This window comes from Anser cygnoides, chromosome 10, assembly GCF_040182565.1.
Source record: "Anser cygnoides isolate HZ-2024a breed goose chromosome 10, Taihu_goose_T2T_genome, whole genome shotgun sequence".
NCBI classification, from domain to species: Eukaryota; Metazoa; Chordata; class Aves; order Anseriformes; family Anatidae; genus Anser; species Anser cygnoides.
Window position 1 is genome coordinate 985,847 of NC_089882.1, and position 20,667 is coordinate 1,006,513.

A 20,667-nucleotide genomic window follows, 5' to 3' on the forward strand; every position below is an offset into this window, starting at 1 on the left:
TTGTATTTTGTACCCTCCTCTGTATCTTTTCTGGTTCTACTGTTTTTGTAATACGGGACACCAGGATCATACCCAGTGCATCAGAAATGTTTCGGTGACATGAGGTGATCCTTCTTTCCTTCCTTCCTTCCTGGGCAACTGACAAGACGACTGACGCTCTCTCACACCAGCTAGTACTCTTTTATTTAAGAAACCTATTAGTCTTAGTCCAAAGATAGCTGAGCTTGCTCTGAAGGAGTAAAGCTGAGTGCCAGAAACATTGCAGTTGTGTTGGAATAGCCCTTGGTCTAGGCGGAGCACCTCTGCATGCACTGGGATTTTCTCCCATATGCATGTTGCTGTTCCTAATCCCTTGAAGCAAGTATCAAGCCAGTGCCCTAATCTAGATAAGACTGCTAATAAGAAGAGCAATACGCAGGTTATAGGTCTCAATCCTGGCATTAGGTCATGCTACCACTACAAATTATAATATCAGTCAAAGAGTATCCCTTGTTGTGTCAGCAGAAGTCCCTACTGTGGACTTAGTTATGACAGCACTGTGCATTCACCAGGGTAGCTTATTTCACGCATAGTATGCAGAAAAAGTGCAGTTTTGCCAGAACAGACATGTCTACACCAAGTGCTAGGCCAGTTCACTAGAAATAGCTATACCGAGAAAGTTCTCTGCTGTGGCACAGGTTTAGGCACAGGGAAATTGGGAGATCCTGCCCTAGCACAGGTAAAAGTGCAAGGCATAAGGTCAGACAGTGAGAGATTGGGAAAAGTCCCAATTCCTAACGTTACTGTCTACTCGCCTTAGTAGCAATGAGGTAGTGGCAGCTCGAGACACACTGCCTCATGCAGAGGAGCTACAGGCCAGGGGAAGCTGACTATTTCTGTCTGGTTTAATTTGACCACTTAAACAGTTAATCCCTTCATAATGTCATTTTTTGGCATAGATACCATGTCTGTCTATTTCTGAAAAGATCTTTTTTCTAATGTAGCTTTTTAATATATGAAACAGTTTGCATCAGGTTACAGTGCCTTAGCAGTATCAGGCCAGTATCTTTAGGCATGCACACAGACAGACACACAGACATATGCTTTCACACATACACATTACCTGTAAACAGCTCTTGCTCAGTCCCTTTTCCTAGTTCTTTTTTTATTTATTTGCTCAGACTTTTTCTAGTGTTTTCACATTTTCTGTTTCACTGACCATGTTGCTGCCTAATTCAAGCATGTTTAACCTAGGTTCTACTTTGCTTTAAACCCTTGCTTACTTGTAAATAATGAACATACTGGAGGGAGTCCAACGAAGGGCCACAAAGATGATTAAGGGACTGGAGCATCTCAAATGAGGAAAGGCTGGGAGAGCTGGTAACTGTTTAGCTCAGACAGGAGAAGGCTCAGGGGAGATCTTAACAATATAAATAAATGTCTGAAGAAGGTGGAGCGTGGCTCTTTTCAGTGGTGCCCAGTGACAGGACAAGAGATAGAAGACATAAACTGAAACACAGGAGGTTCCATCCGAATATAAGGAAACACTTTACTGTGAGGGTCACAGAGCTAAGAAACTGGTTGCCCAGAAGTCTCTAGAGCCTCCATCCTTGGAGATATTCAAAAGCCGCCTGGACATAGTCCTCAGCAACTAGCTCTAGGAGGCCCTGCATGGGCAGAGTGTGGAGTTAGACTAGATGACCTCCAGAGGTGCCTTCAACCTCTGACTGAAACAGGATCCTACTTGTATTAGGTTCAGCAGGACACTGGTCCAGGGAATTAGTTTTTTAGTTTTTTTTTTTTTTTTCCTTATATTGCAAGGAGTTTGAGACAACTTCGGGGCACACTGAAATAATTTAAACTGCAGTATCAGCCACTTGCAGTAGACAGTACATAAGAAACTGACTTTCATAATTAATATCAACATGCCCAGTCCTGATGCTGAAGAAGCAGCATCTGTAACTAGACAAATAGACAAGAGCAGCAGTGGATTTCTCTTCCATGATTCTTTTATTTATCCCTGCATGAAAGTTGTGAAATGTCAGCTGGTTTTGCACATGTGAAAAGATCTTGCACAGAGGACTCATGTCTAAGAACGTGCATGTGGTGTTTTTACAGCAAAACTAATGTTGGTTTGCAATGCCTAGGTATATAGTATTTTTACTAGAGCCGTGAGAGTTTAAAAAAACAGCTGAGAAGACATGCCTGTGTATGTCTTTTCCTCCTTTCTTTTCTAATGAATTTAATTTTATTTTATTCCATTCAGAAATATAGACAGAAATAGAGGGGGAGAGGGAGAAGAACATAGACAAAGTTGGGAATGAAAACTAGGCATGGTTTAAATAGGAGAACCAAGTTTCACCTGCACCTTGGTGTTATTGTGAAAAGACTTGTCTTTCCAACAGATGCTGACTTTTTTTTTTTTTTTTATACCATATATGTAATGGGCCATGGGAAGGTTATGGAGTAACAGAGTAGCTAGATTTGACTGAAAAGATGTTTAATTTAAAGCTTACCAGATACCCTTCTGGCAACTTAATATTAAGGTTTTTATATACTGTGGGATATATCTTGTTCCCTGGGTCAAATTTGGGTGCATTCTTCTGGTGGAATGCATTCTGTGGCAGCTGAGCTGCATTATTCTCTGGCTATGTCTCATAAAAGTAAGAGAAGGCAAGAAAGATGTTTTGAGACAAAATTTGAATAGAGACATTATGATTGAGACAATGGATACAGAAACACGCTTTCATGGGTTGGAGAAGAAGACTTAGTCGGCAAGGCAGAAAAAAGTATTAACTGTCATTAAACTTACACTAGTAAATTTGCTTTCTATCAGAAGATATCAAAAGATTTTGTTGTATTTCATGTCCCCAGCTCTAATGCCACAGTGTTTCAGTATGTATATGTACCTTATAAAGCAGGTATATTTGATATGTCATTTATTAGTCTGTGTTGGTTCATTCTTTGGGGTATGGTAATTAAAAGAGAAATTCTTTAGATGATTTATTGACTTCAGTTCTTCTCTTCTGGGCCTGTTAATATGTTAGTTGTGTATTCTGATTCCAATGGCTTAATGGTTTCTATTAAATAATGACTAAAACCCCTGTAGGGAAGCCAGACAGAATGCATGACTTTTTCAGTGTGAGGTATCTGCAAATGATTGATTTAAAATCTCAGCAGTTTTGGGCTAAGGAATAATTTAAAATTAGTTTCATCTCCAAACACACAGTGACAAAGCCATTGGATTGTTTTATATGTCAGTGAAATTGTTTGTATGCGAAAATGACTTTTTGTCTTTATTACACATTTGTTTCATAAATTAGAGAAAAGATCTAAGGTAAATGTTCAGCTCATCTGGTTCATAACAGAAACCATAACTATGGTGGATAGGGTACAAAGATGAGCTCATTCTTCTGAAATAGCAATTTATTACCTAGGTAATTCTAAAGGTTCCTCAAGTCATTGCAAGGGTGGCAGAAGCAGCCTTTTCAAAAAACTGTTCTTTGTAGTATCATAGTAGGCTGATGCCAAAATGGAGATTTCACTAATGACAGACCTCCCATCTCATAACTACTGGGTAAAAGTGTTCAGCATAAATATCTGTCCTGAAATGGATTGTAGAAAATTGTCTCTTCTTGCACTGAACAAGGATGACTTCCAGTATCATTAGCAATTGTTCCCAAGAAGATTCTGCTTTGGATTATATTATATATACAATGGGAATTTATTTGAGGTTTCCCAAGTTTACTAGTTCCATTCCCATGAGCTAACAGACAGTAGATCAAGTGCTTAACAGTCAAGTATTCCCATGGCAAATATCCACCAATGTCCCTTTCATCTGATGCAGTGGCATAGTGCCCATTCTTCTGCTTCATCATTCTCTTTCAGTGCATACAGAGTTCCAGGAAAGGGCCATATCATGTATTAGACTATGTGGGAGACATGAAGCCTAATCTTTAAAACCTTATGGTTCTGTTTTGTTTCTTTGCTGACCACTGGAAACAATTACAGCACAGACAACACGTGAGAATATCTGACAGCTTCTTCAGTCCCTTCGCACTCAATAGCTTGATGAGTCTTTAGGACTTTGTTTATTATAATCACAGTACCAGAGCCTATGTTTGCATAAATGTCCTGCAAACGGGCAAGAACCAGGCAACTGCTGGTCAAGATGGCTGTCATTACATATCTATCAAATAGGTAAAATACACTTTTAAACAGGCATTTTCTTATTTCTGTCTTTATGCAAGGCAATACATTAGCAGCTACTGATACCATTTACACCAATACTATTACTGCATTCTTTTGTGTTTGCCATTGCTGAAGGCTTATAGCCTTCATGCAGGTTATAGTTATGATGTCTTTATAATCATCACTGGTAAAGTTTAATTTCTACTGGGAACGTTTTTTGTAGTCTTGGCAAACAGCTTTCAAACCAAGATTTGTGCATCCATAGAAAGACAGAAAATATATGAGCTGGTGACTTTGCAGTACTTCTAAGAGGCACCAAACTTCTCATTGAAGAGAAGCAGAATTTCTACAGAAGGGGCTCTCATTGGCAAGAGTTAGATTCAGGAATGTACAAATTCCATAAAGAAGGCTCATCTGTTTGGCATAAGAGAATTCAGGAGCTTCTGAAGGATGGTTTGAAGATGAAGGTCTAGAGGTTGTGGAATTGAGAAAGATGACAACTGAATGGTATTAAAAAAAAAAAAGAGAGAGAAAGAGAGACAGAAAAAAAAGAAAACAAAACCAGCTAGTCGGAAAACCTATGCTGATGGAGAGAAAACCAGTTTGCAGACAATTGCTTGTAGGAAAGGGGAAAAACGATAAACTAGGAGGACAGCATTTACTTTCCAGATTGATTCTGAATCCTGACTAGAAACTAGATACTATTGGAGATTCTCCCACCTGCAGGCTATTGAAACTGTGACCAAGAGTATGCTGCTGTTGGCAGAGCTCATCAAGAAAGCTTGCAAGGGCTGGTTACTTTCAGATGTATGCCATTAGCTTTAGAAATTGTCAATGTAAATGAGAAAAATCCCAAACCTTCAGATCTTCAGAGATATGTTTCTTCATTTTTCTCAATTAAAATAGGCTAAGAAGCTATAGCAGCATGTTGGTTGGCTACCAAATCATCCAAACTAATGAAGAGGTAGGGATAGAGCTAACAAAAATTTTCAGTTGTATTACACAATGAGTAGATACTATAATTCTACCTAAACCAGGATGCAGCCACAAGTTGTATCTAACCAATTCCATGAGTCACAATCTGTATACAGGCCCCTAAACTCTCCCATAGTGTTTCACATGGCCTGGATATCAGGGAAGCATTACTACTTGTGAAACTGGCAGGGTGGCATTGAGTGAGACCACTTATGTGATAACTAAACAGGATAAATACTGAAAAGAACTCACCAAATTTATTAACAGGAGTTGATATAAATATACCTACAGTGTACTTTTCAAAAGTTTGGTCTCTGTTTATTTTTAGTAAACAACTGAAAATGATGCTGCTTGCTGAGACTTTTGCAAACATGTTTGTTCTAAAGTGGCATGAAATTCAAAGAAAACTCAAATGTTCTACAGACATTACTGATGGCTCTACTTTAGCCTTTGACCCCATATATATTTCATACAAAGCTCTGTCTCAGTCTAATTGAGATATAAAAAGGCAAAAGCAAAGAAACATTAAAAACCCTGAATTTCTTAAATTATAAAAAAAATTGGATTTCATTGGAACTTTTTGTTCAAAGGTAGTTTGGTTTTCATGTTCTCTGAATCAAAGAGAATTTATTCAGATGCATTTTTAAAAAATTAGTTTAATCAGACTGTATTCTGTACCTTTGATCTGGTGTGCCTGTGTCTGCTTTCTTCAAATACCTCATATATTGATGCTTTATTGATGCCTTTTGATGCTTTGAGAATTTTAGTTGAAATAACAAACATGTACAACTAAATTAATGTGAAATACAATTCTCTTTGAGCGTGGACAGTGAATGAGACAAAGAAAAGGACTGTTACATTTGTAAGTAGTATTTCCAGAAGGATTCAGAAGACCGGTATCTGGCTATAGCTTGTCCAAAACTCCACTTGTACAATTTCTTTTCAAATAAATTAGCAGATTCCTGAAAACAAACAAACAAACAAACAAAACAAACCAACAGCAATGCTCACCCAGTCTAATAGCACTACCTGCTATGTAAAGTTCCAGGTAGTCCTATTATACTCAGCACAGTAACTGGTTTAATGTATAATGCCGCACAAGTGAAGTAATAGAACAGAGTAAGAATGAGCAAACTCTAGAGGCAATTTAATGTTTCTTGTGCATATGTGAATGATGATCCATTCTTGGCTCAAGGATAATATAAATATACATTCCTCAGAGGAGAGGAGAGATGAAGGATTGATGTGGATTTTTCAAGGAATTTTTTTTTTTACAGAATCACACAGAATCACAGAGGACATCTTGTTGAAAATCACTAAAATAAATTACACTGGGTAGGTGTGGTTCTGTTTCTGTCATTCAAATATCTGAACAGTGACTGCTGCTAGTGAGAAAAAAAAAAGATGGCAGTTATTCAGGCATTAAATTCATATACTGTTTATAATTACTTATAAACTGCAGTTCTTTAAGAATAAATTATGATAGTAGAGGTTTCCATCACGTTATGCCTATTAAAACAAACGTACTCCATTAGGATCCCTGTCAACAATCCAGGCACAGATTTGCCTTTTTGTATATCCACCTCTGTTGGCCTGCCAAAAGGATGCTTACTGACAGGTGTTGTAGGCATTGTAGCTTAAAAGGTTTAAACAGAGAAAGTTAGGCTGTATAAGGGTAGGAGATTCGAGGACTATCCTGCCTCAAGTGTAATAGCACATTGGTCAGCAGAAAGTCCTGCTCATTTCATTGGGCTGCAGAAAAGTGCCAATCAAATTGGCTATGACAAAATTACAACCTTATACTACATTCATTATCTTTCTGCTTATTTTAAAACAGACACAGCTTTAGCAGGCCCCACATGAATTGTGAACCAGCTGCTGACAGATGCCTTTTGTCTCAAGTTCACCTGACCCAGGTGGGCTCCAGCTTCTCCAAACCCCAGCATACACGCAGGCCATGGCCATTGTGGAAATGGAAATTCTCAGACCTGCTGCTCCTCTTGCAGATTGCCCAGCAGCTTTGACACAGGCTTCTCCATAGCTCCAGGCTGTTCAGTCTCATTGTGGCACAATTATTTTATAACCTAGATAGCACAGGAGATGTAATGAAAAAGGCAAAATGAAAAGTCACCTGAATGCATTTTTCTTCCTGTGATTTCTTCACTTCTCTTGGCATTTTGTTGGTTTTAGGGAGTCTGTTAAGGAAACCAAGGTGCTACTTCTCTTCTGTTTTCTTGCTGTCTTGCAAGGAGCTTCTCCTTTGGAGCCTGACAACAGCCCTTACTGTGAGGCTTTGGCTCTTGCTTCATGTTCTGTCTCCTGTCACACTGCTCTCTCTGTTCCACACCACCACCTCTTTTTTCTTTTCTTTTAGATTTTTTTTTTTAAAGGTGGTGAGAGATTCTTTCATTTTGAACTGCCTCAGCCCCTCGGTGAAACGATCAAAGCTTTCCACTTTGCTCCTTCTCCCTTTGCTCCTTGGCCTCCCCTCACTTTCTTTCCACCCTTCTGCTCTTTAAAAAAAAAAAAAAAAAGTAAAAAAAAATTGTCCTAAGTGGAACAATCTCTTCATATAAGTAAATTCTCTTCAAATGGATGATTAGTAAAGTTGAGTGGCTCTCAATTATTAATCGGATGCTAAGCATATGAATTTCTTCTGTCATCACCTTTAGGTTTTAATTCAAAGTAAAAACAAATACAAATGAGGCACTAATAAAGTCTCAGTCTCTGACTGGAGCATTTGATCTGACATAAATATAATATGAAACAGAATGCTTAAATTCTACATGGAAAGACACACTGAATCATCAGGACTGACGTTTTTAATCTCTGTGAATCTCTTCACCTGCATCTTTCCTGCATGTTTGTACATCATTCACTGCTTGTTTTCCTACCTTCTGGAGTGTGGCAGTGGGATAGATGTGTTCTTTTTTTTTTTTTTTTTTTTTTTTTTTAACAAAGGGGGATCTTAACAGAAAACATAACTGCATTTACATGGGATTTCCAGAAAGTATGCAGACATTCCTTGGCTAATAAACTTATTTACCACAAGTGGTAACGTGCAGGTGTGCTTTCTTAAACAAGCAAACATCAGTTTAAAATGGGTTACACAAATTCTGTGGATGCAAGATGAATCTTGCATACTGTGAACTTTCATGTTGCTTTATTTTATTGTTCTGTGTATTACCAGGAGTGAAAAGAAATTTAATGAAAATAATAAAAGAGGCATTGCAGTAAGGGAAAATCTTCTGCCAATGGCTCTCTTCCCACCTCATTACGCCTGAGAAAAAATGTTCTCTAAAAAGACGATCTGATACATACCTGGCTTTTCTGGTGGTGGTTTGTTTATGGTGCCCAAACTACTTTGCATCTGTGCTTTCTTCTGCTCAGCTTTTTAATAAGAGACGGGTGTCATGTGATACTTATTTTTGGGTACCATCTGACTGGAGACCAAACCCAAACCTTACATTTACCTGGCCAAAACATTACTCCATGAGAAACCAGTGATGACTGCTAATGTATAGAAGAGACCACACTGCAGCAAGGTTATTGTTGACAGGGGAGCAGTGGTCCACAGTTCTACCCTCCTCCTTTGGTTGTCTTAGCACTTCCATCCTGGACGTATAGGCTGCAATGTCAAATCCTAGCAATAGTTTGTTCTATCAACCACTTCCTAAGCCAACCCAGGTGTATAAAGCCTTAGCAGTCCTCTTCACCAAACTGAACCAAACCTGAGATCCCTTGGGTGAGACTATACTGACCTGCATAGCCCTACAATCTCATCACCCCCCTTAACCCTATGAAATACTGTGCCAGATGAAGCATGGTTGCTGTGCGCTCTCATTTATGACTGACATGTTTCTCTTATGTACAGCATTTACTTCCACTTTAACATCTCAGCCTCAGCAAAACCCAAGCAAAGACAGATGTGAGGTCAGCAGGAACCCAGCTTATGCCACAGCAAAGTGGGGCTCCCAGCGCCAAGCTGTTTTTGTGTCTGTGGTCCTCATGCCCAAGGCAAGTCTCCAACGGGCAGCACAGCAGCAGACTTTCAAAGCAGCAGCATCTTCCGCTTGTAATTCCATTTTCTGTTTGAGAAAATATAACATCCTGGGTTAATAGCACACATGAAAGTCAACAGGAAAGAAACTGATGGATAAACTTATCACAGAGGGTAGCAAACAATCACAAATGTAGGTCTGCTTTCAGACCCCATGCTATACCGCAGCTTGGCATTCTTTGATCACCAGTGGGAGATCTGACAAATGTTAAAGGAAAACAAGGGGTAGGTTTTAAATGCTTGTGAGAGATTTCAGTTCTCTGAATCCTGTTTATCTAAAACAAAGCAAACATTATCTTCAGTAACTTGTGTTTGTGACTTATTTCCCATACACACCATAGATTAGCAAAGCATGTTTTTAGATTTGTTGACATTTAATAAAAGCTAAACACTCCAGGGGAAAATAAATAGTTTTCTTTTTTTTCATGGCTGTCACTAAATTTCCTTTTAGTTGGAATCTTAGCTGGGTGCTTCTAGCATTTATATTCAATTATAATCAAACACAGCCAAGAAAATTGAAACCAAAGAAGCAGGTTTGTATCTGTATATGGCAACAATCATTCTATCATATTGGCATGTGCATTATGAGAAGAAAATACGCTCTTATTAATTTTACTTGTATTAAACTCTTAAGGAAACCTGGCAAAAATATAGGTTTGCATGAGTAATCAGAACAGTCATTTGGAGGTTTAGAAATGGAATCATTGACTTACTCCATAAGTTTTAGCTTGGGTCTCTGAAACGTACCATTCTCATTCAGAGATGACAATAGAGCAGTTAGAGATAGTCAGTTGGAAAAAAAAAATACAGCTGTTAAAGTTTAAATTATCTGATAATAAAATATGAAACAAAATAAGTTACTTTAATTAGCTACATTTGGAATCACATTTGAAAGACAAAGCATGTATCATGAAGTTACGTTAATGTTATTCTCTTAGAATTTTGTTTTGCACTTCACAAAACCTAATATAACCCATTGGATCTAATCGTACAAAATTATCAATGGGAAAATATCTACATTCTGGCATCATCACTCCACATGTATTATCATTGAACATTTTAAGTGTTTAAAAAAGCAACACCTAAGAAAACTGTAATAGTCATTAGCAAGTCCTTCCACAGCTTTCAGGTCTGGCCAAACAGAAGTGTTAAAGCGCATTTTCACCTAAAAGCACTTAAGATGATCACTTAAATAGCATCAGGAAGCATCAGATAGGGAATTAAAGTATTGTGAATTATGAGTTAAAAAATGTAAGCATTTCATGAATGTTTATACAGGAATATATACATACACATACACACATATATATATTTTCCATATTTAGTGTTAATTTTGGAAACACTAAGTAGAAAATGTCTTTCCCTTTAAGTGATTTATAAGGTTCATGTGCCAGATAATCATACAAGTATACATATTGAACTGAAAATGTATTTCGCAAATTACTGGAACTACAGTGTTCCTTGTGTTACTTCTTGCTTTACCAAAACTTGAGAACTTATCTCAGATTTCTGTTCTATTTTAATAATATGATTTTTTTTTTTTTTTTTTCATTTGCATTATCCTGTGATCTGCTGCAAACAAGTAACTTTACTTAGTGCTGCAAAAAAAGGCTCACTGTTACATAAAAGGGCAGTGCTGGTAGTGAACTGGATATGAAAGTTTCGCTCTAGTAATAAGAAAACCTTTTTCCCAGGACCATTTTTTCCTACTGTCTCATAGTGATGGAAAGATCAAACACCATCTTAAACACAATAGTTGTATGCTTCAGCAACAAAATGCTACTTTATAATGCAGAACTAAAATGAAAAAAAGTCTGTTGTTTGACAGCCTCTCTGAAAACTGCTTGGCTCTTTCTCTCATCTCAGTGTATAATGAATTCCAAATCTGTGCCCTATTACTTTGTTACTCTGCACACACAGCCTCCCCCACATGTCTTCCCACCATCAGACTTTTAAGTCCTAGGCTAATAGATCCACAGTGCTAGTACATGTTTCCCTGGGATTTGGAAAAAATCCTTTAAATAAATTTTTATTGGTTTTTAAGAACAAGGTTATTTTGTGTTAATAATGGGCATACATTAGGCTTTAGATAATTGCTTTATGTAACTTAAAGTTTTGGCTTTCAGCTAAATAAACACTGTATGTGTTCACAGGTGTATTGTCCTCAAGGGCATTCTGCTTTTCAGGGTGGCAGCTGCTGCCAAGGTGTTGCTGATACAGCTCTGTGTATAATTTATTGGAAACAGGTGCTGGATTATGATGAAGATAGACAGGAAACTAAAGCAGACAACATGTTTAACCACCATTTAAGAAGTTCAGGTTCAGAAAGACAATGTGTCTGAGATGTTTGGTGGATGTTGCCAGCATCTTAGTGAGAGTTTACAAGCTCCCAGAAATCACCATAAGGAACGGATTGTCTACAAACTGCAGGAATTGCATTCTTAAGAGCATTGTATGCTATTGTGCCAGAGTTCATTGATTACACAAATCCTGTCATTCCTAACTAAAAAAATTACAAAATGTGTTCCCAGGCTGATGTTACGATCAACTTCGAAATGAAGTTATACCTAGGATAACTCTCAGGCCAATGGATGCTGTGTAGTATGTAGCACTGTTATGTGCACGTGCCTGGTGGAACATTTGTACCCTTGCAGGATTCAACAATTTTCCTCCCATATTTTACTAAGTGAGGACTGTGTGAATGAATAACTTGTAAGCACTGATGTCAAGGCAAAAGTGGAAATCTGATTCAAATTTACAGAGACAGGAATGAAGCTCGAGAGGAGAGTTCCTTTGCCACCAGTAACTTACCTCAAAACCTATGTAATGCATATGGCATATGGGTGGGCTACTGTGTTATGTGGGCGGCTGCTGTAGCACATCAGCATACCCCAGTAATGGAGCAACAGAGCAGAGACTGGATTCAGTGCACATGGGAATAGGTGGAAAATCTTCTTTTGACCTCAGTGGGCTTTGGATGAGATCCCAGGAGAAAAAAAATGAACGTCTTTATTTTCTGTGGCCAAGATAAACCATTACAGTTACTTAAACATTGCTTTTTCCTTCCCCCATCTTACTTCCCTTCACTTTTATTGTAGTTTTAAACAACATTTTTTAAATAAGAAACTTTCAATAGCAGTTCATGAGGATGTTTATTCATGGACAGCAGTTTGCATATTTTAGCAAGTAATCTCCAGTTTAATCTCTAGACCTTATAAGATACATATGTAGTAAATATGCATACTAAATATTTTTAAAAGAAGTTGTTAAAGTGTGTGCACAGTTCTTAAACCTCAAACCTTAAATATCTCAATGATTTACATTTAAAAAAAATACCCGAAGGCATTAGACCACATTATGGACTAATAGCCTGCCAAATTTCTTTCTTTTTTTTTTTTTTTGAAATATTTGAGTTACAATATTTGAGTGTAAAAAGGCAACTGAAACAACAAAATTTGGTCAAGAAAATATTGACCCCAGGCTGAGAACTTGTATGCCAAAAATGTTGACAAAACTTTATACCAACCCTAGCGGGCATGTCATGTTTAATATTTGCAGTATATGGAAAAAACTTTGGCAATTTAATGCTTGTATTAATTTGAAAGACTTTTATGCAGTGGGTATAAGCTTTTACATTACCATTCCTAATTTATACCAGCCCTCCTTTGCTTTCTGAAAGGATAAATGATCTACAGTAGTGGGGGAAGAAGGACAGAGAGTAAAATCCCCCAAACACATCAAGCCCTTTGCTGTACCCCACCCAAACCTGACTTGGAGAGATCACCCCTTCTTTTTGATGGATAATTCCATTTTCATGCCATTTACACTTCTGGAGTTTTCACAGGAAAGCAAATAGTTGGAATAAAAATAAATCTTTTTAAAGAAATATATGTAGAAAATCTTTATTTATATTGAAATCTCTTCAAATAAATATTCCGTTAACAAACTTATGTAAAGAATGATAATGTTTCATACCCTAACAAGTGATGAAATACAATGCCATGAAACAAGTGGAGAAATCTGATGATTGATTATCAGACTCCTTAAGCAAATAAATGTGCACTAGTTAACGATAGCTCTTTGTGACCAGGGTTTCACTGCATTAATACTCAATAAGGACATAAACAAATGGCAGAAATTGATCACTTCTCTAAACTAATGTTGTGTGTTTTAGAGGTCTACTCTCTACCAACAAATTATTCTGAGAAATATGGTGATTCGAGCCCATGCATAATTGTATACCAGTGACTAAACTGCAGTGATCAAGCTGTGAGTGCAGCATGAAACAAGGAGTGAATGTGCCCTCCTAGGTGCTGCTGTGGTCAGGCCTTTTATAGTCAGTAGGAAGGAATTGTGATGGAGTTATGCGTCATGGCCACATGTGAACATGTTATGCCCTGATGATTAAAGAATGACTAAAAAGGCCACCACTTGATTACTAAACAAACAAAAACAAACAAGCCCCACAGGATCAACACGTTGGCAGCTGATGAAAGGAGACATGGCAGGACAGTCCTTTTCTCAATGTTAGCTTCAATCATTTCAAAACATCTATTCCCAGTTACACTCCCAGGTTGCTTTCATATATGTCCAGGTATAGGAAATAATAATAATAATAAAAAGATAATGCAGCCCTTAAATATTTCATTATGTCCAATTGCTATTCTAGGATACATTAAATCCATCTGTATGGTCTGGGCACACCTGCTGACATTGGTCCTGTTAGTTCCAGATCAAGGGTAATTCACAGAAGTATCTTTCAAGGTTATGGAAACCCAAAATGCAGTCCATCTTTACTTAAATTAAAAGGGACATTTGTTAATGTTGTCTGCCAGGACAGTTCATCCTCCAGCTAAAAAGGGTTGTGACCTGTGCAACAGGTTACTGCAATTAGCCAGAGGCAGATGCTCAGCCTATGCCATGATATCTCACACATCTCCATGGGCTCCCCTAGGGGCCTCTGGGCCCATACTTAGATGAAATTAGAGGAGAGAGTTCAGTGTATGCTAGGTGGACTCCCTTGCATCTTGGCATTACTGTGATGACTGACTTATTCAACATGGTTGAATAAATGGTTGCAAACAAATCTAAACAAGCTATTACAAATGAATAAATGGCTGAAATGCACTGCTCGACAATCTCTGTATGCATCTGTGAAAAATTTGGTACCTACTTTCAAAGTGGTATCCCTAGCAGATGGTCCTTTTTGGTATTGTTGGACTTAAAGGTTGGGTTTAAAAAAATAGCTTTTGAAGGAGGTATTTAATTTTGTATAAGGTTAGATACATCATATCAAAAATATAAAGTAATCAAAGCCAAAATAAAACACTTCACTTTTGACAAATTAAAATGATTTGGATAACCCAGGGTGATTTTTTTCTTTTTCCTCTAACAATTTCCTTCAGTGAACATTTGGAAATTTTGGAGCTTTGTTCCAAATTGGAACAATGCCATACTTCAAGACCTTGCATGAGATGGATCGCCTATGTTTGACAGAGCTCTAAATTGCATCTTTTTCTATTATGAATGTAAAGAACAAAGGGTAAACAACTGTTCCCCTACTCCACTCACTGAGCTTTGTAGAAAGTGAGCTCCACTAAAGCAAATAACTGCAGAATGATATGAAATCTCCATGCTCCCTGCACCCTTCCCATGCCACTGCTATATGAAATTCAAAGCTTACCCATCTTCAGTCCCAGCAGAAAGACTGAAGGCAGTTTGTTTTTATTCCCCTTCTTTTTCCTTTGTTAAACTGAAAGACAGTACATGTAAAAAGATGAAAATAAAAAGATCAGAATTAGTCTATTAAAGTATCACTGAAGCTACAGAAAATCAGGTGCAAGAGGTAAAGTTTTCCAATCACTTTAGACAGGGACAATAGAGTGGGGCACAAAGAGTGACTTGAGTTTTCTTAGAGAAAATGGGCTACATCCTTCTCCTCCTTCTCAGATCTGGTAGAATTCATGCCAAAAGTCACAAAGCTTAACTGAGGCATGTGAAGGCATTACTGAAGAGTGAGAAAATAGTTATGCCTGGTAATGAACAGAAAAGTCAGTCACCTCCAGTCATACATTGAAAATTTGACAGCAGACAAAGAGCAGGCTTTGGGCAATACAAAGCAAGAGGTATGGACTTCAGACTTCCTGGAATTTAAATAAGGTTACTGAATAATACTTGTTTATCTTAGAGATCATTCTTAATTTGCCTAATTCAAACCCTTTTGTTCCATTCCCTGCCCTGAACTGCTACAGAAGCCATGAGCATCTCTCAGAAGCATGGGTGGCTTTTCATGATGTGTCAAGCATATGGAGAGTACTAGAAGGGTGCTTTGCTTCGTGTATTGGCTAATGCTATGTGGAAGATAAATGGGAATGAAAAACTGAGGAGCAGACAAAGAATAATAATCAGCATCTTAGCTCCCTTCATGAAGACACAAAGAGATTTTTAATAAAGTTAAGGGCACCCTAAAGAAAAATTTCCTGGCATTGGCATTGCCATTTTCCCCGAGGGTGTTTGGGTATCTTAGAGGTTACTACTTCTCTTTTGTGGTGGAGATTTGCAAATGAACTACTTTAAAAACCTCTACTGTATTTCTGAATAAATTCAGAAAAGGACTTTCAGATTCTGAAGAAGGAAAGCAGAGGAAAATATTAATTACAAGATACTTTTCTAATTAAAATTCTAATTGCTGTTAATTTATATGTATGCATTTTAGTATATAATACATGTGGAAAGTAAAATGTATAGTCATTCTCGACCATGACCAAAATACTGAAATCCACCTATTCACTCTCATACCTATTGGTGACCATAGAAGTCATAAAATGCTGCCTCTGTATTTCAAGAGAAAAAAAAGTCATTTTGCATTGAGCAGTGAACTGTGAACAATATTTATTTCTGGATTTATACATACGCAGTAAGTTGCTACGTTTGCAATAGTTCATTTGCCTTAACATGCCTGCAATGTGAAACTTGTGAATTATGCATATCACTGGTGCCAGTAGTCTTAAAAAGTGATTAAAATTCTGAAGTTCATGTTTCTAGAAACATATCTGTCTCTAGAAAACCTGCAGAAGAGGCTTAAATCTCAAAGATGATTTCAGAAGATAAGATCTATTCAATTAACTGACTGCACTGGAATCAGTGACAGCATAAACCATGCAAATCTTTTTTGAAGGCAATAGAGTTTATACCTGCTTATTTCACAAGTCAGTTTAGCTCTCACTGCTCAAGATGCTTGAAGAATTCATATTTACATAAACACTGATACTCCTTCCAGTTTTAATGTCTTACTTTCACTAATCCAAACATACGAGAGCCAAGAACATCTTGATACCTAACTGGAATAATTCACTCATTTGCATAATGACTTAAAAACAAACAAACAAAAAAATCAAACACCAAACACATAATTTGTATCTGTTCAGGACAGGATTAAAAATTTCTGTACCATTCATGATAGTTTATACATTAAACACAATGTTCCTAAAGATTTTCCTAGGTCTTCATTGTTGGCATTCTAGACTATAAGTTTAGTTTTCCTGTAGCTTTCTACCTAGAAATATGAAAGAAGTGCATATTTAAAGAAGAATAAAAATAATTTAGTACATACCAGCTCAGCTTTCTGCTAAGAAGGATGATAAAATTAATTCCACAGGTCCCAGTCCATCTTGTCCATACAGAAATTACTGTGTATATTCATGTGTGTTTACCTAGAAATCTAGAAATCAAAAATGTCAGAATTTTCAGAGGATCAATACAGATAAACACACAACATTTTAAGCATTTAGGAAACTTGTTTTATAAAAATGGAATAAAGTGTTGGAAATCTGATACAACAAGCTACGTAATGATGCATTCAGCTACAGAGAGTAGCATGGGAGAAGATGGAAATTTATATACCATCCTCTTTGAGTTCATATCATATTAGTTTATCTTATTTTTTTTAATCTTTTTTTTTTTTTTTTTTAAGTCTTATTTACTTGATGCAGGTTGGGCCATCTTTTTACCAAAAAAATAGGCAGCAGAGAGTGGAAGACGGTTACTGATCCATGATTGACCCATATGTTTTAAGCAGATTTACCTCTTAAGAGTTGCTCTTACCATCGGGATAGATGTCTGAATGATTTACTCTACCATTTTTTCTTTCACGTTTTGAATCCAAGTATAGTGGAGTGGGAGGTGGTACAAGGGGAGGATGAAATGGTAGGTGGTGTTGACTGTTTGAGCCTCAACATTCCTGGCATACAGAAACATCACCACTGCAGCAGGCACTTAGGGTGTCACATCAAGGACATGTTCAGGGAAGTTCAGAGCTGTACTGATTGCCTTGTACTCTCAACAACTTAATATGATCCCTAACTCCTGATTCATGCTGACTCTACAAAGCTATGCACTTCTTGTCTTTATTAGTGGCTAAGATATTTCCAGGAAAAACTTATATTCAGTGTTCAGAACAGATCTCTCCTGTCTGGAAACCTACTTTTTGGGAAGAGTCCACAGATGTGGCAAAAGCTGCTTTAAAATACCTCTCTGATTTCTGTTCTGGAGATGTACCGAGTCTCTTCTGGTTGATGTGGAAACAGCAAAGAGAGAACGAACCTGAAATTACACCAGCAGGGATAAAACTCCTCAGGGACTATTCTGCTGGCAGATCTGTTTCAAAATACTGCAAATTCTGGCTGTGTCCCATCACTCTCCAAAAGCTAAAAAGAGCAGATGTCCTAAAGTGGCTAAGCAACATGATGACTCCCCTATACCACAGGATCACCAGATGTCCTCTGCAGGCAGCTTAAGGATTGCTTCTCAGTGCCGGGCCAGAGGAAAGAGTTGAGTATCTGGCATGGCTTTAGAAATTATTTCCCTCATAAGTGTATCCTGCGGCTTTTCTTTTCTCCAAAAACAGAGACCTCTTTGAAAATAAAGCCTTTAATATATATGGGCAGAGATGAGTGTTCAACTTCCCTTTATTTCAACCATTTCCAGAGCTGGTCCTTCTACAAAGCCAACAAAGTTGGTCCCCAAACTGGAAAGATCCAGTTTTCTTTTTGCTGTCTGACTCAAATGTCATTAATTCTAGCTAAAAGCGTAAAGACCTTGGAGGAAGACAATACCTCTAAGCAACACAGTACTGGAGAAAGAAAAGAGGGTGGAGAACAGCCCTCAAAGGGATTACAAAACAAAGTAAAAAAAGAGCCAAGACAGAGTCCACTAGATGTTATCCTTGTAGGACAGTGAGAAATGGAGGAGAAACTCAGTTCTTTCTCAACAGATGTTACTCCATAAGCACCCAAGTAACCTGGGGTCCCAGGCCTAGGCCTTCCTCGCAGGTAGGCCGCAGCAGCCCAGCTCCCGCCTCCCAGCCCGAGCTGACAGGGCGGCCTGCACTTCCACATACCAGGCCACACCGTGAGGAAATCAGCTCAGCAGTTCTCTTTCCAAACACTGTCCTGTCACATACATCTTCCCCACATGTCAAAAATTACATTTAAAGTATTGAAAGAAAGAAACCCAGGAAAATAATGAAATCCATGAAATGGTGACTGATAAGACAAAAATGCAGCATTAGCTCTAACTGCCCACAGTTAAGTTTTTAAAGGCCTGACTGCTGATTGAAAATATTACCCACTCATCTTCTCCTAGTTTTGTTTGGAATGGATTTGACAATTAGGGGTGATAGTCCTTTGTGAAAACAAGTCTTTTTTTAAGTATTTAACAGGCGCTCTAGGGATTTTGGCATAGTGCTAATTTTTTGTACAGTTTATCTGGAGAAGAAACCTACATATTACCAGACGCTGTAAACTCAGATGAGAAAACAATTTATTCTCAATTTTGCTTTTGCCTTCCTGGTTCAGGAAAATAGTGAATCTGCCCATGGGATAAAGGAAATCTAAACAGTGAAAATGATTGAAAAATCAGACCTATGATAGAAAAAAAAGATTAAAATATACATAAATATATGTATATATACACCAGTACTTTTTATTGCATAGAAATCTTACAATATTTACATACATTTCTATATACAAGATTCATATACACATCTTACAACAAAGTTCAAAGTTGTGTGCCACCATCTCACGCAGACTGCTAAAGGAGGAAGGAGCGGGAAGCCAAAACTCCCCATGGCTCCCTAGGAGGCCTACCATACCACAGCTTTTTTAAAGAATAGCATGTACACATACATAATGTGCACAGACATAACTTCGGACGGGAGATCTGTTTATGCTAGAGAAAGCACGGCCAGTGTGATTTGTGTCATTTGGTAACTTCTGGGTCCTCAGGCACACGTTGTGCTTTGGCAGTAGCACCACATGACATTGCTTTCAAGACTATATGTTTTTTCACAATGTCCATTCCCTTTGGAACACTGAAAAAACGGCTACTGCTCTGGATAACAAAGCCCAAAGTAAAATAAATTAAAAAAATAAAATAGGTGTTTTGTGCAAGCAGGAAACCATCATACACATGGCACAACAAATGAGTCAAAAGTGGAACATGTTTAGGCCTGAAATTTCTATAGAGGATCTGAGTGACCAATTTTTCAATAAATAAGTTTTAAGTACTGCAATTACAGACTGATCTTGCATTCAGTTAATGGTACTCTCCTGAATATATTTCTGATACACAAGGTCATCACAGGAAGAAATATGACTGGTAATGTTTTTTTTTTTGGTTGGTTGGTTTGGTTTGGTTAAAGATAGCAGACATTCTTGGTGCAATAACACACAAACATGGATAAATCCCCAATAACTTTGTTTCTGCACAAGATATCAAGAAGGTCAAAGGAATATTTTTTCCTCTCAGTAAATGGAGTTTGGATGGGCATCTGAATGAAAGAAAAAAACACCAAGCAAAGATGTTCTTTTTTCGGTTACTTTACTTGATCCACCCAAGAAGAAAAAGAAGTAAAAGAAGTCTTAAAGTAGTTGTCACTTTGAAAATTTCCAGTGCTTTAATTAAAACCCGAGAGTCTGGCAAAATTTGTCAAGCATTCCCTTTGAAACTAAAGGCCAGTTTAACCTTCAAGGCAGTTTCCCTAGGTTGTTACTGCAGTCCTAACCTAAAGTTGTGCTAAATAGCAAGGTAAGATTGGGTGTGCTTCAGATCCTTTTGAAGCTGGTGAAAATACTCTCATGGTCTTCAGCAGTCTTTGACTTAATAGTTGTAACTCTAAATTTAGGCTTATTTATAGTTGTCCCTTTTGCTCAATTAACCACTGCATAATTAGCTTTCATTTTATTTTTATTTTTTTTGGGAATCAGACTACACAGAGAGTAGTATTAAGTCCCTCTTGTATAAATTCATTCTTAGTCCAGGAAAAATACGTTTTTACCGTTATTTGCTAAAACTGTATTTTCAGTAGAAGAATGAGGAAAAGATCAGAGGAAAACAAAAACTGAAAAAGAGAGGAAAGAAACTGCAGAGGTGACTAACTGGCTGATGGAAAAGGAGAGGGCCTA

At 37.5% G+C, this 20,667-nt stretch overlaps 1 long non-coding RNA gene across 5 annotated transcripts; it reads right to left on the reverse strand.

Moving 5' to 3' along the window:
• Nucleotides 1–8,069: 8,069 nt before the first annotated feature.
• LOC106040540 (uncharacterized) lies at nt 8,070–18,900 on the reverse strand. 5 transcript variants are annotated; one of them, XR_010833955.1, is made up of 6 exons: nt 18,319–18,900; nt 17,309–17,806; nt 16,818–16,925; nt 14,889–14,957; nt 12,017–12,176; nt 8,070–9,233 (listed from the first exon to the last, which is right to left on the reverse strand). It is a non-coding gene; the product is annotated as an uncharacterized lncRNA (long non-coding RNA). The 5 variants fall into 5 exon arrangements; XR_010833958.1 differs by lacking the exon at nt 8,070–9,233 and having other exon boundaries at nt 11,329–12,176; nt 18,504–18,900; XR_010833957.1 differs by lacking the exon at nt 8,070–9,233 and having other exon boundaries at nt 11,329–12,176; nt 17,734–17,806.
• Between the last annotated feature and the right edge of the window lie 1,767 nt (nt 18,901–20,667).